The sequence below is a fragment of the Monodelphis domestica genome, chromosome 5, assembly GCF_027887165.1.
Source record: "Monodelphis domestica isolate mMonDom1 chromosome 5, mMonDom1.pri, whole genome shotgun sequence".
Lineage (NCBI taxonomy): Eukaryota > Metazoa > Chordata > Mammalia > Didelphimorphia > Didelphidae > Monodelphis > Monodelphis domestica.
Window position 1 is genome coordinate 273,019,925 of NC_077231.1, and position 17,578 is coordinate 273,037,502.

The following is a 17,578-nucleotide window of genomic DNA, read 5'->3' on the forward strand; positions in this document are numbered from 1 at the left end:
TTTTATTGGGACTGAATTTTAATCACTGGTGACCACTAGTATAATATATTCAGTCAACAACCCTAATTTTTACCCTTAACAAGTCCCAACCCAAAACACTAAAGGAACTCTGCCAACCTCTGTTAGCATTATGCTCTAGCTTACTCAGGATTGGTTTATTTTTAAAGGTATCTGAATTTTGTCGGTGTATTTGCCAAAAACTTCCATTCCATTCCTTCTCTCAGTATAAATTAATACTCTTCCTAAATGTGGCTGCTTCTCAGAACCCAGCTTGGAATTCTGGTCAGAGTTAGGATTCCCTGGGTCTCCTCTATATTTTGCTTTGTTTTTCAGGGACCAGAATGAATAGCTGGTTAGAAACTGGGTGGGCAGCAGAGCAGATTGGCACATGTATTCCTCGTTCTCTTGCCCAAGGGTATACCGGTAAATGTATAACAGCTAGACCCCCCAACAAACAAAAAAAAAGGACATTACATACTTCTAAGTTGACATTACTAATATTTTCTCCTTCACTTTCTGGAACCTAGTCAATGAGCAAAACAATAAATCAAGTCCTGATTGGTAGCATTTGCTGATTTCCAAACTCGAAATGCTCACATAGATATGTAATCCATGGGCTCAGTTTGAATGGGCTCCAGCATGCCCCTGCGTTTAGCCCATACTGCTGATGGTTTGTATCAGAAAACATACTTGAGTTACATTAGTAAAAAAGAATAAATAGGCTTGAAGATAAAGCCTGTGTACTGCCACCCCTCACCTCCCAAGTGCCTGAGATTTGTGACAACTATTTTGAAAACTTTGTTGGCCTTTACACTTAATAAAGATTTGTTAGATTGAGTTGAATTTATAGTTGTGTTGTAGACCCTGTCAAATTTCCTTTTGCTGACAACTAGAAGTTTTCCCCCTTCCAAATCTACCCCTACTCCCTATTGTCATAATTTCAATGATATTATGGTAAATAAATATATATTATATATATTTATGTTATATAATATATGTAATTTCAGAAGGTAAGTATATATATATATAATATATATTCCAATAATATTCTAACACAGAAAGTTAGTGTATATATACATATATTCTGCTCAGTGAATAAAATGTTTAAAATCTATATATGTTTCACATATAACATTTATATTATTTATATATATTTATAACATTTATATTATCTATATAAATGTTTATATTATCTATATAAATGTTATATATTTAACATTTATATTATTTATATAAACGTTATATATTTATACATATCTCAATAAATATAAATTTTATATATATACATAACACAGAAGGTAAATATATATTCCAATAATATTCTAACACAGAAGGTTAATATATATATACTAACCTGTGTTAGATCGATATTAAGCATTGATGCCAAGAGAGAAGGGCAATAAGGGCTAAGCGATTGGGGTTCAATGACTTGCCCAGCATCATACAACTTAGGGAATATCTGAGACCAGATTTGAACCTAGGACCTCCCATCTCCAGGCATGGCACTCTATCCATTGTGCTACCTAGTTTCCCCTGCTAGTAAATATTTAAGAGTTGACTTTCTGAAGGAAAAAACAAACATACAGATATTATTAGGTTTAACCAGTATTTTTAAGCATTTTCTTCATCCCTTTCTTAAGATAGTCCACAAAAGGACAAATCAAACTTTAATGTGTAGCCTTGCCAAGGTGTGGATATTTCCACTAAAAATTTCACAATCTATTAAGGGCTCTAATATGCCATTGCTTAATTTGAGGGTTCTTTATAACATGTACGTTCTGATCACATTTTAAAATGTCACATCTGGTTTACTGGAATTCTCCTTCTCTAGAGATTGGATGTTGTTTTGACTGGCGGATGTGGTTTTGTTGGGAAGAAATGAGCCCAAGTCCACGTGCCAAAGTCATGCTTGGCAATCCGTTTGTTAGGGAAAAGGGAAACTGCTGATTGGGCTCTGGAAAGGGCTTCTCTTGGCTCCCTCTTCTCCCTCCATGATGTGCAGCATCCCTGATGCCAGGATTTCTGTACTTTCCAAAGTTTCTACAACTGACATTTGGATTCCTCTAGGAAACATTTGTAAGATTTTTTTTTTTTAAATCAGTTCCCATGATCCTGTTGGGTCCTTCCTGTACATCAGGGCAAAGAAAGGAGTGAAGGCTTCTTTACCAGTGAAGAAGGGACGGGTCAGTTTATAGTGATGGGAATCCACATGGAGGGAGGAGTCTAAAAAGAAAGACTCACCACATTCCCACAGTGAAGGGGATTTGAGATTATTTAAATGCTTTTCACATTGGTGATGAGCCAAGTTTGGAATCCCATAGGTTTCTGCATTTGATTCACAACGCTAAATTTCTATGAGCCAGAAAAGTTTAATTTATATTCTATATATGTATATAAAGCCTTTCCTAATTTGTTTATGAAAAATGTAAATATTTATAGTACATTTTTCTTTTAGGAAATCATTATGGTTTTGAGAGTGTAGGTAGGTATATAGTATGAAATTTTGGTGGTAGTGGGGTGTTTAAAATATACTCACACATTTATTTTCAGTAGCAGTGTGGCTTTGGGTAGATAGTTCAACAGTCTTAACAACCCAATACCCTTTTCCCTTTCCATTTAAACAGGAACTTCTCTCTGTTTTGGAAAAAAAAATTAAACTAATATTTCATAAACCTCAGCAGGCAAACTGTTGGTTAGGCTATTTACTCATTTTATTTTTTATTCCTTCACTCAGTTGTGTTTTTGGCTGACAGGGAATGGAATCTTTTTTTATTAGAATATCCTCGTGGGTGGTGTTCCCTAGAGAGACTTTTTTACTGGAAACCAGTAAGTCTAAAGCTGTGGATTTCTCATGTTTGTTTTTCCCTTTTGGTGTCACTGTCAAATTCCAGTACCCTGTGAGTCCAATGTCTTTTTGTTGTTTGCATTCTATCTGTGCCTACATTAAAAGGTAAACTTCTTTTTTAGCATGAAATTTTTTGGAAAGAAGCAAAGCAAGTATTTGTTCATTGTGTTTAAAAATACACTCACCAGTTACAGTTGAGCAAAGATAGTAGAATGAATTAAGATGCTAATCTGAATTAAGTTCATTAAAATAATTAAATAAAAATCTTTAAATTTGATATTAGCATTAACATGACCAAGAGATAAAGTTATCTCTTATATAATAACATGGCTACGTTGGCCCTATTCAGAAGCGTTAGGCCTAGGGTTAGTTAGAAAATATGGTCTATTGTTCATGAACAATTCTACCATGATTGTTTTAGAATAGTTCTGGGGGGGTTGCAAAGGACCTGAGATTTCAGTGGCCCTTTTCTTTCCCATAGAAGCTTCTTCCTTTGGAACTTCCCTGTTATTATTAAGGATGCCATCATACTCCACTTAGATGAGCTTGTGTTTTTGTGTGTGTGTTTTTTTCCTGATCTCAGTTATCAGTACTTCTTGAAATCATTCTGCAGTTTTTTTTTTAAATTCTTATCCGTAAACATATTTTATCCCTCTTAGTGGAATGTTAGCTATCTGCCTGTAACTAGTACCAGATTAAGTTAATTGGGAAATATTAAACAAAATAAAAGAAAATAGAGTAGGACATAGAAAATGTTAATCCATGGTTTTCCAAGTTAACATGAAGTCAGCAGGGAACCTTCTGTACTGTTTGGGGGTCCCTGTTTATATTTTTGTTTGATATAATTGGGCTAGAAGATTGAAGGGTCATGATTTTCTCAGGGTCCCACATTCAGTTTGTATCGGAGGCAGGACTTAAACTAAGATCTCCAAGGCTTTACCACATAATCCACTGACCCTTCTCTCATAAAAACAGCTGTTAGTGTTACTGTTTGGTTGTTTCAGTTGTGTCCAACTCTCCATGACCCTTTTGGGGATTTTCTTGGCAAAGATACTGGATTGCCCTTCCCTTCTCCAAAAACTCCTCTTTTTATTCCTTCACTCAGATGTGGTTTTTGGCTGACAGAGAATGGAATTTTTTTCATTTGAACATCCTCGTGGGGGGTGTTCCCTAGAGAGATTGTTTTTTTTTAAATGGAAACCAATGGATCTTAAGCTCTTTTTATAGATAAGAAAACTAAAGCAAACAGGGCTAAGAACTGGCTCAGGGTTACCCCACTAGTTTCTGAGGTCAGATTTGAACTCAGAAAGATGAATCTTCCTTGACTCCAGGCTTGATTCTATCTACTATCCCACCTAGCTGACTCCCTTGTAAATGGGATGCACTTAAATAAATACTTGTGAGTTGAAGTTGTGTTGGAAATCTTTTGCAGATTACTTCCTGTAATTGATGCTTTCAGGCATATTGATTGAATGGCATTGAATAAATGGACAATAAGAAAGTAATCTTCCAAAGTAAAACGTACTCAGGAATCCCTGTTTTTCCCCTTGATTTGGGTCTATGCCAGGAGAAAGGGCTTTTTTTCTTTTCTTAGTCAGTTAATAAACATTTATTAAGGACCTTCTATGTGCCTGGCTCTGGGCTAAGCAATGTCTGTCTCTGTGTCTGGTAAATCTGTGCTTCCAGAGGGAAGCTGATGGCTGTCCCACACTAGCTTGAGTTAGAGATGAATAGATGTCCCTGATCTAGCACGGCGTTGGCAGACAGGGGCTAGAGATCAGATGAATTTTTTTTTTAACTTTTACCTTCTGTCTTAGTATCATTTCTAAGACAGAAGAGTGGTAAGGGCTAGGCAATGAGAGTTAAGTGACTTGCCCAGGGTCACACGACTGGGCTGTGACTGAGGCTACCTTCGAATCCAGGTCTCCCAACCCCAGACCTGGCACTCTCTGTCCACTGTGCTACCTAGCTATCTGGATCAGATAAATTTTGAGGTCTTTCCAGCTTCTTGAAGCTGAATCAGGGATGATTGGAGTTCTTTAGACTTCTCATGGCCACAGATTGCAGTGATAGGGTCAAAGTCATCAAATGACAATAATTTAGAGATTAAGTTCACAAAAAGGAAAAAGTCATTATGTTGGAAGTAAAAAAAACTTGTCAGGAAGTGTGAGAAAACTCTACAGGGACCTGGCTATTTATGGCGTGTACCATGGAGGTAAAACTATGACTTTTCTGTGTTGTTTTTACAATGGAAAAATATATATCCATCTTTTTGCTAGCAAAGTAGAATGACTTTTATTTATAGCATCTCAGCATGAGATTGAGAATATCCTTATTATTAATGACTCCCTGTCAGTAAATCTCCATGTTCTTACCCTCAGTTTTCATTTTTTAGCTCTTGGTTAGAGTGGTTTAATTCCTTTTATTTATGCTTCTCTTGAGTTAAGTTGGAATGGATTTACAAAATCGTCTTATGCACCCTTTAGGTCTCTTTGGCTACGTATTCTTGCTAATTTATATGGCATGATTCCCTTTGTGGCCAAGGCACTCAGGCCTGGGGATTTAGGGAAGCTGTGTGGTCCAGAAAGTAGTTGAGGTTTTTTAAAAAAAAGTTTTAAGGAAAAAATTGGTCTCTGCCAAAAGCAGATTCCATGGAGGAAGTGACACATGCATGTAAATCTCATTTATCTTCACAACAACCTTGGACGGTGGACACTATAATAATCCCCATTTTACATATTAGGAAACTGAGGCTGAGTTTAAATGACTTGTCCAAGGTCCCACAGTAAGTGTCTGTCGGAGGCAGGATTTGAGCTCCAGATCCAGCATTCTCTTTGCTGCCCCATCTAGCAATCCTGCTTGACAAATGTAGGCAGTTACCAAATGATATTCCTCAGTTGCCTTTCTTTTTTTTCCCCTTTGCTCCTGTCATTTTCTCTTTCTCCTAACTCCAAATCACTGAGTTGTTCTCCATGATGAATTCCAAAATAAGCTGCCCATTGGGGTTTCATTCTTACTTGATAATGTCCCCATTCTCCAGATTTTTCTGGAAGCTGACTTCAAGTCTGTTCTCAAGATAGCAGCTGGATGTTTGCCTCAGTTTCCTCCATTGTAAAATAGGGATAATAATAGCACCTCCCTGGTAGGGTTGTTGTGAGGATCCATCAAGATAATCTTCATAAATTATCTGGCACATAGTAGGTGCTTAATCAATCCTTATTCCTTATTTCCTATTATGTTTCCAGGCTTCCTCCCCTCCATCACATTCCTCTGGCTATTGTCTAGGGAATGACTTTTGTAAATAAGTAATCTATGTTGTTAGATACTATTAGGAGAATGATCTACTTAGGAAACAATCTTTTTTAAAACCTGACCTTTTGCCATAGAATTGCTACTAAGTATTGGCTCCAAGACAGATAAGGACTAGGCTGTAGGGATTAAATAACTTGTCCAGAGTCACACAGCTAGGAAGTATCTGAGACTAGATTTGAACCCAATGCCTCTTGACTCCAAGTCTGGCTCTCTATCCCATGGGCTACCTAGCTGTCCCACTCAGGTACCTATTACATTTTATTTAGGATTTTACCTGCAATTCATCCTATTTTTATCTTTTCTGTACATAGTAGTCTGCTTGTTGTATCCCTCCTTTAACATTATGAGCTCTTTGAGGGAAGGAATTATTTCTTTGTTTCTCTTTGTTTGAGGTTGGTATTTTGGGGTCTTCAGAGCTGAGCATTATGCCTGGCACACAGGTGCTTCTTAAATGCTTGTGGTCCTCATTTGATTTTGCAGAAGCACAGCACCTTCACCTGGGGTTCTAAATCCTTGATTTTTGCATCATGGATGTCCCTTTGGGAGGCTAGTCAAGCTTATAGACCTCTTCTGTGTTTAAATCCTTAAAATAAAATACACTGGATTTCCAAAGAAACCAATTATGTTGAACTAAAGAAGTATTTTTCTTTCCCATCCAAGTTCACCTATTTCAGGTTAATCACTTTGGTCCCAGGGTCTGAATTTCTTGAGGGCAGAGAGTCTTCCTTTTTTTTAATCTCTGAATCTCTAGCCCACAGTCCTTGCAATAGCAGGCAATGACCACCTGTATATTTAACAGCATTGAATTCACCCCCAAGAACTAATTTGAGGGTGAGCATTTAGGCACTCTATCAGAACCACAGGGAAGAGAGGTTTGAAAAGACCGCTTTTCAGGGCCCTTCCAGTCATGCCAGCTGGTGCTGTTACCACCCAGGCTATTTATTTATTCACAAGATTAGCTGTGTTTAGCTCCAAAGGCTTCCTGGAAGTCACAGAACATACGGTGTTAACGGTTTGCATCTAATAATGATACATTTGTTATTTTCTTCTAAATCCTCTCCAGACTGTGCCCTCAATCCTGTTGAGTTATTTCATCTTAGGTTAGGTCCTAGATGTTTCCTTAGAACTGAGACCAAAAAAAAATGGGTTTGGGGAAGAAAAGATGTATTTGTAGAAGAAGGGCATTTGCTACAAAAACTCATCTTTTCTGTTGATAGAATTTTAGATTCCTTTTTTTTGAATACCAATCAAGAATGAATGGTGATGAGAGTGAGAGGATTGGGGATCCCTACAAAAGCTAGCATTTATATAGCACTTTATACTTGGTAGTTAGATACAATTATCCCTACTTTAAAGATGAGGAGATTGAGACAGAAGAACATATAGCCCATTGCTATATATCTCTTAAGTTCCTGAAGTCACATTTGAACTCGAGACTTTCTTACTGACTCTTAAATCCATTGCTCTGTCTGCTGGACCATTCAGCTTCCCACTGTCTTCTCCAGTGCCTTTTTTTTTTTAAACTCTTACCTTCTATCTTGGAATCAATACTGTGTATTGGTTCCAAGGCAGAAGAGTGGTAAGTACTAGGCAATGGGGGTCAAGTGACTTGCCCATATTTGAACCTAGGACCTTCCATCTCTAAGCCTGGTTCTCAATCCACTGAGCTACACAGCTGCTCCCTCCAGTTCCTTCTTGATTTGATGACCTTGAACTCCTATCACTTAGCCTCAAAGGTGTTTTGAACTCACAACTGTGTTAATTAGAATTTTGAACCCTTGGACTTCATCCCCAGAAATTCTTCTTTAAAATGTACACAACTGTACTACTTTGCTACAACAAAGGTTCATCTGACTTCTATCCAGCAGTTTTTAGTCTCAGCCCAATGGCCCACCCTATTGGAAACCCCATGCTAACAAACTTCTGTCACTGTGGGCATTCCCATTGTCCTGCCCACTTCTCATTTCTGCTGTTCATCTTGGTGTCCTTGGACTACTCCCATATCTTAAACCCTGATACCTCCCATGGTTATTATTGTGCCACGCTTAGAATTTCCCTGTTGATGGTCTTAGGGCAGCAGAGTTGTATTTTTATTGTAGAGGACAGATCAGAGGTGTTTTCTGGTCAATATGAAGCACTTACTTGTTAGGGACTTAGTCTATCCAGTGATGGAGGATATTGACATATTTGCTGAAGTCCTTATTGAGAGGACTGGGTTTTGTTTTGTTTTTAAAAGAATTTTGTGGGTGATACAATGGGTAGAGCATAGGATGTAGACTCAGGAATTTCTGAGTTCAAATCTAGCCTCAGACACTTATTACGTTTTCCTGAGTAAGGTACTTATCCTCTGTCTGCCTCTATAAAATGTGAATGATAATAGCATCTATCATCTAGGATTGTGGTAAGAATCAGATGATTATGAAATATTTTGTAAACTGTAAGTCATTATATAAATACCAATTATTGTTATTATTATGTTATTCATTATTATTATTCTCATATAAGAAAGATATTATCTCATATGTTTATTATCCAATATTATTATTATATTAATTATTATTATTCTCAGGCAAGAAAGATGTCATTCAAATATGTTTACATCAAAATTATACGATGAGTGGTACTGCAGAAGTATCTTTGTTCCATGAACTACTGAGAATTGATACCAAGAAAAGCATCAAACAGGAAGATTTATGTTCACCTAAGATATAATCCAATACTGTGCGCTATCTTTAAGTGAATAAAATGTCACAAGAAAGAAATCTTAAGTGGAGGTTTTATCCACAAAGTTATGGAAGATGGACCCTTATCACTGGAGAAGATGAACATCCGAGAGCATGGCTTTTGCTGTTGTTAGCTTGCCCTTTCTAAAGACCTTTTAGGTCTTCACTATGAAAGGATTTTAGAATCATAGACCTGTCCTGGAAGGTAAGTATAGTGGGAAGCCATTTAATCTGATCCTTCTTTTTTTTTTGCCCATGACAAGTGAGATCCAATTTTATTTTTAAAGGCCATTCAACTGATTCGTGTTTTTGTCCACTCATAGCATTCAGCTCAACCCTGTTATCTGTTATCTTGACTTTGGCCAAGATTAAGAAAGCTGGACATGGTCCTCTGATGAAAGTCCTACATAGGACCACTGCCCGAAGAAGATGAGACCAATATATATGGTGGAGGGTATGGAGAAGGCAGGGCTGCTGCACACTTAATTTTACTTCATTTTTGTTTTCTAAAGGGAATGATCTTAGTACTTGAAAAGAAAAGCAATTATTAAGCACCTACTTACTATGTGCCAAGACCTGGAGATAAAACAAAAAGCAAACAACAACAAAAACTCTTCCCAATTAATGGAACCAACAGTCTAAAGGGGGAGACAACATGAAGACAATGATGTACTAACAACTTGTATTAACTCAAAGAAAAATTGAAGATAATCAAAGTGGGACAGCACTAGAGTTAAAAGATTAGGAAAGGGGGGAAGCTGGGTGGCTCAGTGGATTGAGAGTCAGGGCTAGAGATGGGAGGTCCTGGGTTCAACTCTGGCCTCAGACACTTCCCAGCTGTGTGACCCTGGGCAAGTCACTTAACCCCCATGGCCTAGCCCTTGCCACTCTTCTGCCTTGGAACTAATACACAGTATTGATATATATATATATATATATATATATATATATATATATATATATATATATAGATTGATTGGTAAGGACTTAAAAAAAAAAGATTAGGAAAGGCTCCTTGTAGAGTTTTATCTACTATCCAAAGTGGCAGATCAAAGCATTGAAAGCCAAGAGGCTGAGAAACCTATCAAGCTTCCTTTAGTAAGCTCATGACCCCAAGGTCAGAAAGGACATACTCAGGTATTAAAAGAGCTGACAGATATGATTTCTGAGCCACGCATTGATCTTAGAAGAGTTATGGAGAACAAGAGTGATACTAGAGCATTTGAGAAGGCTTAAAAAAAAAGGAGAGAGAGTAGAACCTATCAATTATAGGCCCAGAAGGTGAGGATTTCAATTCTTGGTAAAATTTTTGAAAAGGGGGTTAATGAATAAAAAGTGATCACAGTGAGCCAGCCTGGTTTAATCCCTTATGGGCAATAGTTAGACTAGTGCCATTTCCCTTTTCTTCAGCGGTTAGAAGGGAATTCTCTTGACTATGGCTGAGACCTGTGAACTTGTTGCCAAAAGAGATTACATCATAGAAAAGGTTAAAAACCTCTGGTGTAGACACGTGATTTATAGGACTAGGTCTAAGATTCAACTTCTCAGCTGCCTTTGACATTGCTAGCTACCTTCTCCCAGATATTCTCTCCTCTCTGGGTTCTTATGACACTCTCTTCGAGTTTTTTACCTATCTGATCACTCCTCCTCTGTTTCCTTTATTGGCTCATCATTCCTGTGGGTATTCTCAAAGATCTCTGATTGGTCCTTCCCTTTTCTTCCTTTACATTCTTTCTCTTGGGAGACTTATACATCATCTCTATGCGGATTATTTAGAGGTATCTATACTTATATCTCTATGGGGAGAGAGAGAGACAGACAGACAAACATAGGTAGGGACAGACAGAGACAAACAGAGAGATGAGGGAAGGGTGATAGTGTAGGGAAAAAAAAGAGGAGAGAAGGGGAGGGAGGAGAGAAATATAGAAAAAAAAGATGAGAGAGAGAGAAGAAGAGGAGAGATGGAGAACAGGGATAGTGATACAAGAAATGGAAAAGAATCCCTTTAAGAATATGCCCAGGGGGCAGCTGGGTGGCTCAGTGGACTGAAAGCCAGGGCTAGAGACAGGAGGTCCTGGATTTAAATGTAACCTCAGACACTTCCTAGTGGTGTGGCCCTGGGCAAGTCACTGAACCCCAATTTCCTAGCCCTTACTGCTTTTCTGCCTTGAAAGCAATACACAGGATTAACTCTAAGACTGAAGGTAAGGATTAAAAAAAAAATAGAATATGCCTGATAAGTGATCATGCAGTGTTCTCTTAAAGAACTCTAGTGATATAGAGCTCTACCACCCAAGACTTCCCAGTCGAGAAGCATTTATTAAATATTTACTAAGCACCAGGCACTCTGCCATTCACAGGGCTACACAAATAAAGGCAAAAAATAATCCCTGCCCTCAAGGGGTGTATGTTTTAATGAGGGAGACAACATGTAAATACATTTAAAGCAATTAGTACCTAATCAATATTAGCCTTTATGTCTACTTTTGGAACTGCAAAATGGATTATAATAGATTTGGAAAGTCTGGTTACAAAACCCATACAATATTCATGAAACACAGGGTTCCATTGCCCTAAAGCAACTATAAAAAGATTAATGCTTACTTGCCAGAAAGAAAGAAGATTGATAGACCTTCTCGGAGCACATGATAAATAGGTCAGAAGCCTACAGAAATACTTTTGGAAAAAGCATTTGTCCCTTCACTAAACAATAGCAAAAGGCTGAGAACAGATTCATGCCACTGGACTTGTTGAATGTAGCGGAAAGATTTTTCTCTCCAAAGGGAGCCTATGAGGTGGTTAAAGTCCAGCCCCATCCAAAGCCCTTCCTCAAGGACCCAACGTAAACTTGGCCAATAGTATATTGAAGAAGAGGCTCTGAACAAATAAGTGTCAAGTAGTTCTAGGTCATGAGAAATTACAGAAGGGTTCTCTGTCCATAAGGAGATCCAGACTTAGTGATTAATGGCTAAACACTTAAATGCCGTCTCATCCTCACAACAACTCAGTGAGGTGGGCGCTATTAGTATCCCCATTTTACAGACAAGAAAAGTGAGGCAAAGAGCCTCCCACACTGGGAAACAGACTTCCCAGGATTATACAATGAGTAAGGGACTGAGGCCAGATTTGAGCAGAGCTCTGTCTGACTCCAGGCACAACACTCTATCCATTCCACCCCATAAGGGAAGTTGCTATGGGGGAAAGAAAGCAGAATAAGGAGTCAGAATATGCCAGACCTGCTATTTACTGCCTGTGTAACCTTAGTTAAAATCTCTTTCTGGGCCCAAGTTTCCTCATCTGTGAAAAGATGGGTTTGGACTAGATGCCTTTTGAGTTTTTTCTTCCAGCTCTAAAATCTCTAAAAAAAGATTGGAAATATGCTCAAACGGTAATGTCAAAACTCCATTTTAGCTTCCTCAGCAGTTGTCCTAACAAAGTCAGTTCTTTGGCTCGGGACCTCTAGATGGCACATTCTCATTGTGATAGGCAGGAAGGCCACCATGCAAAGCTTGGGAGATTTTCTCAAGGATGTAGCATCTGAGACCCCTTATAATTTAATAAGCTGTCCCTGGAGTAGGCATGGCTACGTACCAATTAACTGCAGTTATCCATTATGTTCTCCTTTTTAGTGTCAAAATTATATATATGAAAGATACATATATAAAGTATATATATGTATATAAATATAAAGGATACATATGTATATATTTGTTTTTTGAGCTGAGATAGAATTTATTTCTTTTTAAATGGATTTGCATAAATATCATAGGAAGAAGGCAAAAGATGGTATGTAATAAAGCAAGGTAACATTTTACAAGGAAAAACACTGGAGGCTTAGTTTTGTTTTGTTTTTTTTTCAAAAGGACAACTTTTGAAACTTATTACTAGTGGGCTTTTTGATACAAAAAGACCATAGGATCAGAGATTTAGATTCTTGAAAAGGACATCTGGTTCAACCTCTTCATTTTGCATAAGGGGAAACTTGAGTCTCAGAAATCAAATGACTTGTCCATGCTCAAACAGCTGGTAAATGTCATAGGCAGGATTTGAACCCAGGTCTTACTGACTCCAAGATCAGCGACCCTCTTTCCATTACTGGGCACTGTTTGCTATATGTAATCAGATGCTATTCTTGTTGCTGTTCAGTTGTTTTCAATTGTGACCAACACTGTGTGACCTCATTTGGCAAAGATACTGGAGTGGTTTGCTATTTCCTTCTCCAGTTCATTTTATAGATGAGGAAACTGAGGCAGAGTTAAGTGACTTGTCCAGGGAGTCAGATATTACTTCTGCTTAATTAATAGGATATACTGTATGTTGAGGAGTCATATAAGCTGGAAAAAATTAAAAGCCCTTACTAAAATTTAATTGCTGTTAAATAACAAATAATTTAACATTCAAATAGATTAATAAATCCAGATCTTTTACTTATTGTGTGACAGGACCTCCAATAGTTTTTTTTTTTTTTGGCATTCAATTCTTTTCATAACCTTCCTTCCTTCCTTCCTTCCTTCCTTCCTATCTTTCCACTCTACTCCTATCTCTGTATACTCTGTAATCTTACCTCTATTTGTTGTTGTAAAGTCATGACCTACTCTTCATTACTTCATCTGGGATTTTCTTAGCAAAGATCCTGGAGTGGGTCACCATTTCCTTCTCTACCTCATTTTATAGATGAGGAAACTGAGATGAACAGGATTAAATGACTTGTCCAGGGTCACACAACTAGTAAGTGACTGAGGCTGGATTTGAACTCAGGAAGAGGACTCCCAAACCCAGGCACTCTATCCACTATGGGACCACCTAGCTATATGCTCTCACTTCTAGTATTTTCTCAAACACAGTACTTCATCTTCCATCACTGTCTTTGTCTAGGTTGACCCCACTCTTCCCCCAGTACCTATGATGTTCAGCTTTTCCTTTCCCTGGCTTCCTCCAAGACTCTGTTCAAAGCTCATATTCTTCAGGATACCTTTCCCCACTTGTCCCTCAATTGCTAGTCCCTTCATATTTTAGTTTTCCTTTGTCTATTTTTTTAAACCCTTATCTTCCACCTTAGAATCAATACTAAATATTAGTTCAAAGACAGAAGAGTCATAAGGGCTACAGTGAAATGACTTGCCCAGGGTCACATACCTAGTTGAGGCCAGATTTGAACCCAGGACCTCTCATCTCCCAGCCTGACTTTTTATCCATTGAGCCACTTAGCTGCCAACTTCATTTATTCTGAATTTTGTATCAGTTATGAGGAATTAACTGAATCAAAGATATTAAATTCAAATTTTATCTTATTATAATTTTGTTGATAATATTTCTTCTCCAAGTGTGGGAGTTGAATGAAGAGACATCTTCTAAGAGAAGGATGCATGCTACAATGGGACTATGGTTTCTACTTCAATATAATATGTTTAATTCTCTCTATAAGAGAAAGGATGGAAATAATACCCAGTTATTTACATGTTATATCCCTAGTTAGAATAGGAGTTTCTAGAGGGCAGGGACTGTTTTTTGCCTTTCTTGACTATGTAGCACATGGTTGGTACCTCATAAACACTTAATATGTTCTTTTTGACTTACTTGCTAAAGTGGCTTAATTTCTCTGGTCCTTAGTTCAGAGCAAAGGGCAAAGGAGGCAGCTAAGGTGGCTCAGTGGATAGAGCACTGGACCTGGAGTCAGGAAGACCTGAATTCATATGCTGCCTCAGACACTTAATTGCTATGTGGCCCAGAGAGAGGCACTTAACCTCTGTTTGCCTTTATCCATGGAAAAGGAAATTGCAAACCACTCCAGGATCCTTGCCAAGAAAACTTTGCGGTCAGTAGGATCTACAGGGTCATGGCAAGGGAGACACAAGCAAACAACAGCAACAAAAATGATGAGGTTGAGCTACTTGACCTGCCTCTTTAGAGTCTCTTCTGGCCCTAAATCTGTGCTTCTAAGATGCTTCCTTGGACAAGGCACTCAACATCTCTTGACTCTTGACATTTTCTCTGGCTGTCTGCCCTGCTTGGAATTCTCTCCTTCCTCATCTCGGGCTCCTTGCTTCCCTGGGTTCCTTGAAGCTAAAATCCCACCTTCTAGATTGCAGATCTATAGGAAGCCTTTTCCTATCCCTCTTTATTCTAGAGCCTTTCCCCTGTTGATTATTTCCTATTTATATTGTCAATAGCTTGTTTGTATGTAGTTGATTGCAATTGCTTATATATTTTTGTTTTTCATGATTATGAGCTCCTTTATATCTCCAGGACTTTTAGTAATGCCTGGCACATAGTAGGTACTTAATAAATGATTATTGATTGTGAAATGGAGAGAGGAGAGAAGGATACTATAGAGGGAGTACAATAGGGTTTTTAAAAGTACTTTCCAGCTGGAAAGGAGGGAGAGGAAGCTGTTGTAAAGCCATGGAGAAAGGTCCACAAAGTTTTATATTCTGTAAGAATGAATGTATTTGGGACAGCTAGGTGGCTCACTAGATAAAGAAAAGACCTGGAGATAGGAGATCCAGGGTTCAAATCTAGCCTCATATATTTCCAAGCTGGGTGGCCCTGGGCAAGTCCCTTAACCCCAATTGTCTCACCTTTACTTCTCCTCTGCCTTGGAGCCAATACTTAGTATCAATTCTAAGACAAAAAAATGAGGGTTAAAAGAAAAAAAAAATCCCAACAGGTGTGGGATGGAGAATTAGGCTCTTGCTAGGCTAGTGGCCTCCTCTGATTGGGCTCAATCTGACAGTCCTTCATGAGTGGTCATTTTTTAGCTGCCATTTTTAATTAGATGAGTGAGGAAGCAAGCCATCAGCTGCCAACTAGTCAATGCAAGGAAGTAGAAAGAAGTTAGAAGTGTATTTGTAGATGGCAGAGTAGGAGCCAGGAGATAGGGTAGATCCCATCGTAGGGATCATCTACTGGAGAAGATGGGAGGAGATGGTTTCATGTGCAAAGGTTGGCCCAATCTACCCTGGCTTGGGCCAATTGTCCAATATTTACTGATGCCCAGAGACAATGCTGTATGGGCTGGCTCTTGTTTGTTGTTGCTATAACAAAGAAACTCCAGCTATCTCTGATTTCTATTAAGGTGGCCTAATTCCAAGTCTCCATCCTCCCAGCCCACCATGTTGAGAGAATGAAGCACATTCTTGTAGAGCAGAACCCCATAGCCCCAGTGCTTCTGTTCCTTCCTAAGAAGCAAACCCTTCAACTCCTGTTCAGGGCCAAGGAACACTTGACAATCTGCTTCACCTAGTTAGTTCCACATAATAGAACTGATGCCTTTGAGATGAAACAACTCCACAGAGACACCATTTAGGCTTAATAGTCATTAGAGTCAATAGTGTCACAGTTCTACGTAAATGTTGGACGAGCCATTTTTATTGGTAGGTTCCATACACACCTTAATCCAATTTAATTCTATGAACATTTCTTAATCTCTTTCCAAGTGCAAGGCCCCTGTAAGTAGGTAGGTAGTAAATGTCAAGATAAACAAGATTCCTGCCTTTAAGGAATGATATGTTCAAAGGAAGGGAGGGGGTAGGAGTAGGGAAGGTGAAAAGTATACACACATATACGTCTAATACAAGAGAATTTGAGGGAGGACTGAGCACAGTGCTATTTGAAGATCATCTTAGCCTCCAGCCTCTATTTTAATGTATTGGAGAGCACAGGGAACCCAACCTCCCCGGTACATGGTGGTATATTATATAGTTCCTTGCACTTAGTAGGTCCTCAATAAATATTTTCAATAAACATCTTCCTTAGAAACTTCTTAAGGAAGAGGATTGAATATTACTCCCAAGAGCAGAGCTGGAAAGGGCCTTTGAGGTCATCTAGTTCAATTTCTTCATTTTAAGGAAAGGGAAACTGAATTTCAGTAAAGTTAGATGACTTGCCCAAAGCCTCACAGGTAGAAAATAATAGAACAGGTGGATTGTCCTGACTTTCAAATCCATCAGCCTTCCCACATACCGCACTGCCTTGGGCTCTTTGAGAGGTAGTAAACTGATTGATATTTGTGCCCTTTACATAGTACCTTTCATGTTATGAGTGTTTAGAATTTGAAAGGGGAAGGAAGGAAAGAATGGAAAAAGGAAAGCAAGAAGGATGGAGGAAGCAAGGATAAAAGGAAGGAAGAAAGGAAAGAAAGGATACAGAAGGGAGGGAAGGAGGGAAGGAAAGGAGAATGAAAGGAAGAAGTGGAAGAAAGGAATAAAAAAAGGGAAGAAAGGGAGGAAGGATAAAAGGAAGGAAGGAGGGAAGGAAGAGAGAGGCAAAATGACTGCTTCCTTGTTTTAATGATTATGCTTCAAGGCAGGTATGAAAAGAGGCTGCTTTGGGGTCAGATTGTAGAACTGGACTTCCTGATCCCATCTGGGAGCATCAGAGCTACTAAATCAAGGTTTTTCTTAGCTTTCTTTGTGTGTGTGTGTGTGTGTGTGTGTGTGTGTGTGTGTGTGTGTGTGTGTGTGTGTGTGTGATGGACTCTCTTGGAAGTTTGGTGAATGAAGCCTATGCATCCCTTCTCAGAATAATGTTTTTAAGTGCAAAAATAAAATATCTAGAGTTGCAAAGGAGACTTTATATTAAGTTATAGTTATCAAAATATCTGAAAGCTGAGTTCATGTACCTTATGTTAAGAAGGCATTCCAGAGGCATTCTAGCTTTTGTTCAGATCCTCATTTTTTTCCTCTTTCCCAAGTTACAT

At 38.4% G+C, this 17,578-nt stretch overlaps 1 long non-coding RNA gene across 5 annotated transcripts in view; it reads left to right on the forward strand.

The window, feature by feature from the left end:
• Positions 1–17,578, forward strand: part of LOC130454651 (uncharacterized) — a 147,710-nt gene that overhangs the window by 112,007 nt on the left and 18,125 nt on the right. For 2 of the 5 annotated variants that reach the window (XR_008912442.1, XR_008912444.1), the window contains exon 3: positions 8,727–9,085. The exons of the other annotated variants lie outside the window; for them this stretch is intronic. This is a non-coding gene — a long non-coding RNA (uncharacterized LOC130454651). The remainder of the gene's footprint in view (positions 1–8,726; positions 9,086–17,578) is intronic. 5 annotated transcript variants of the gene reach the window in all.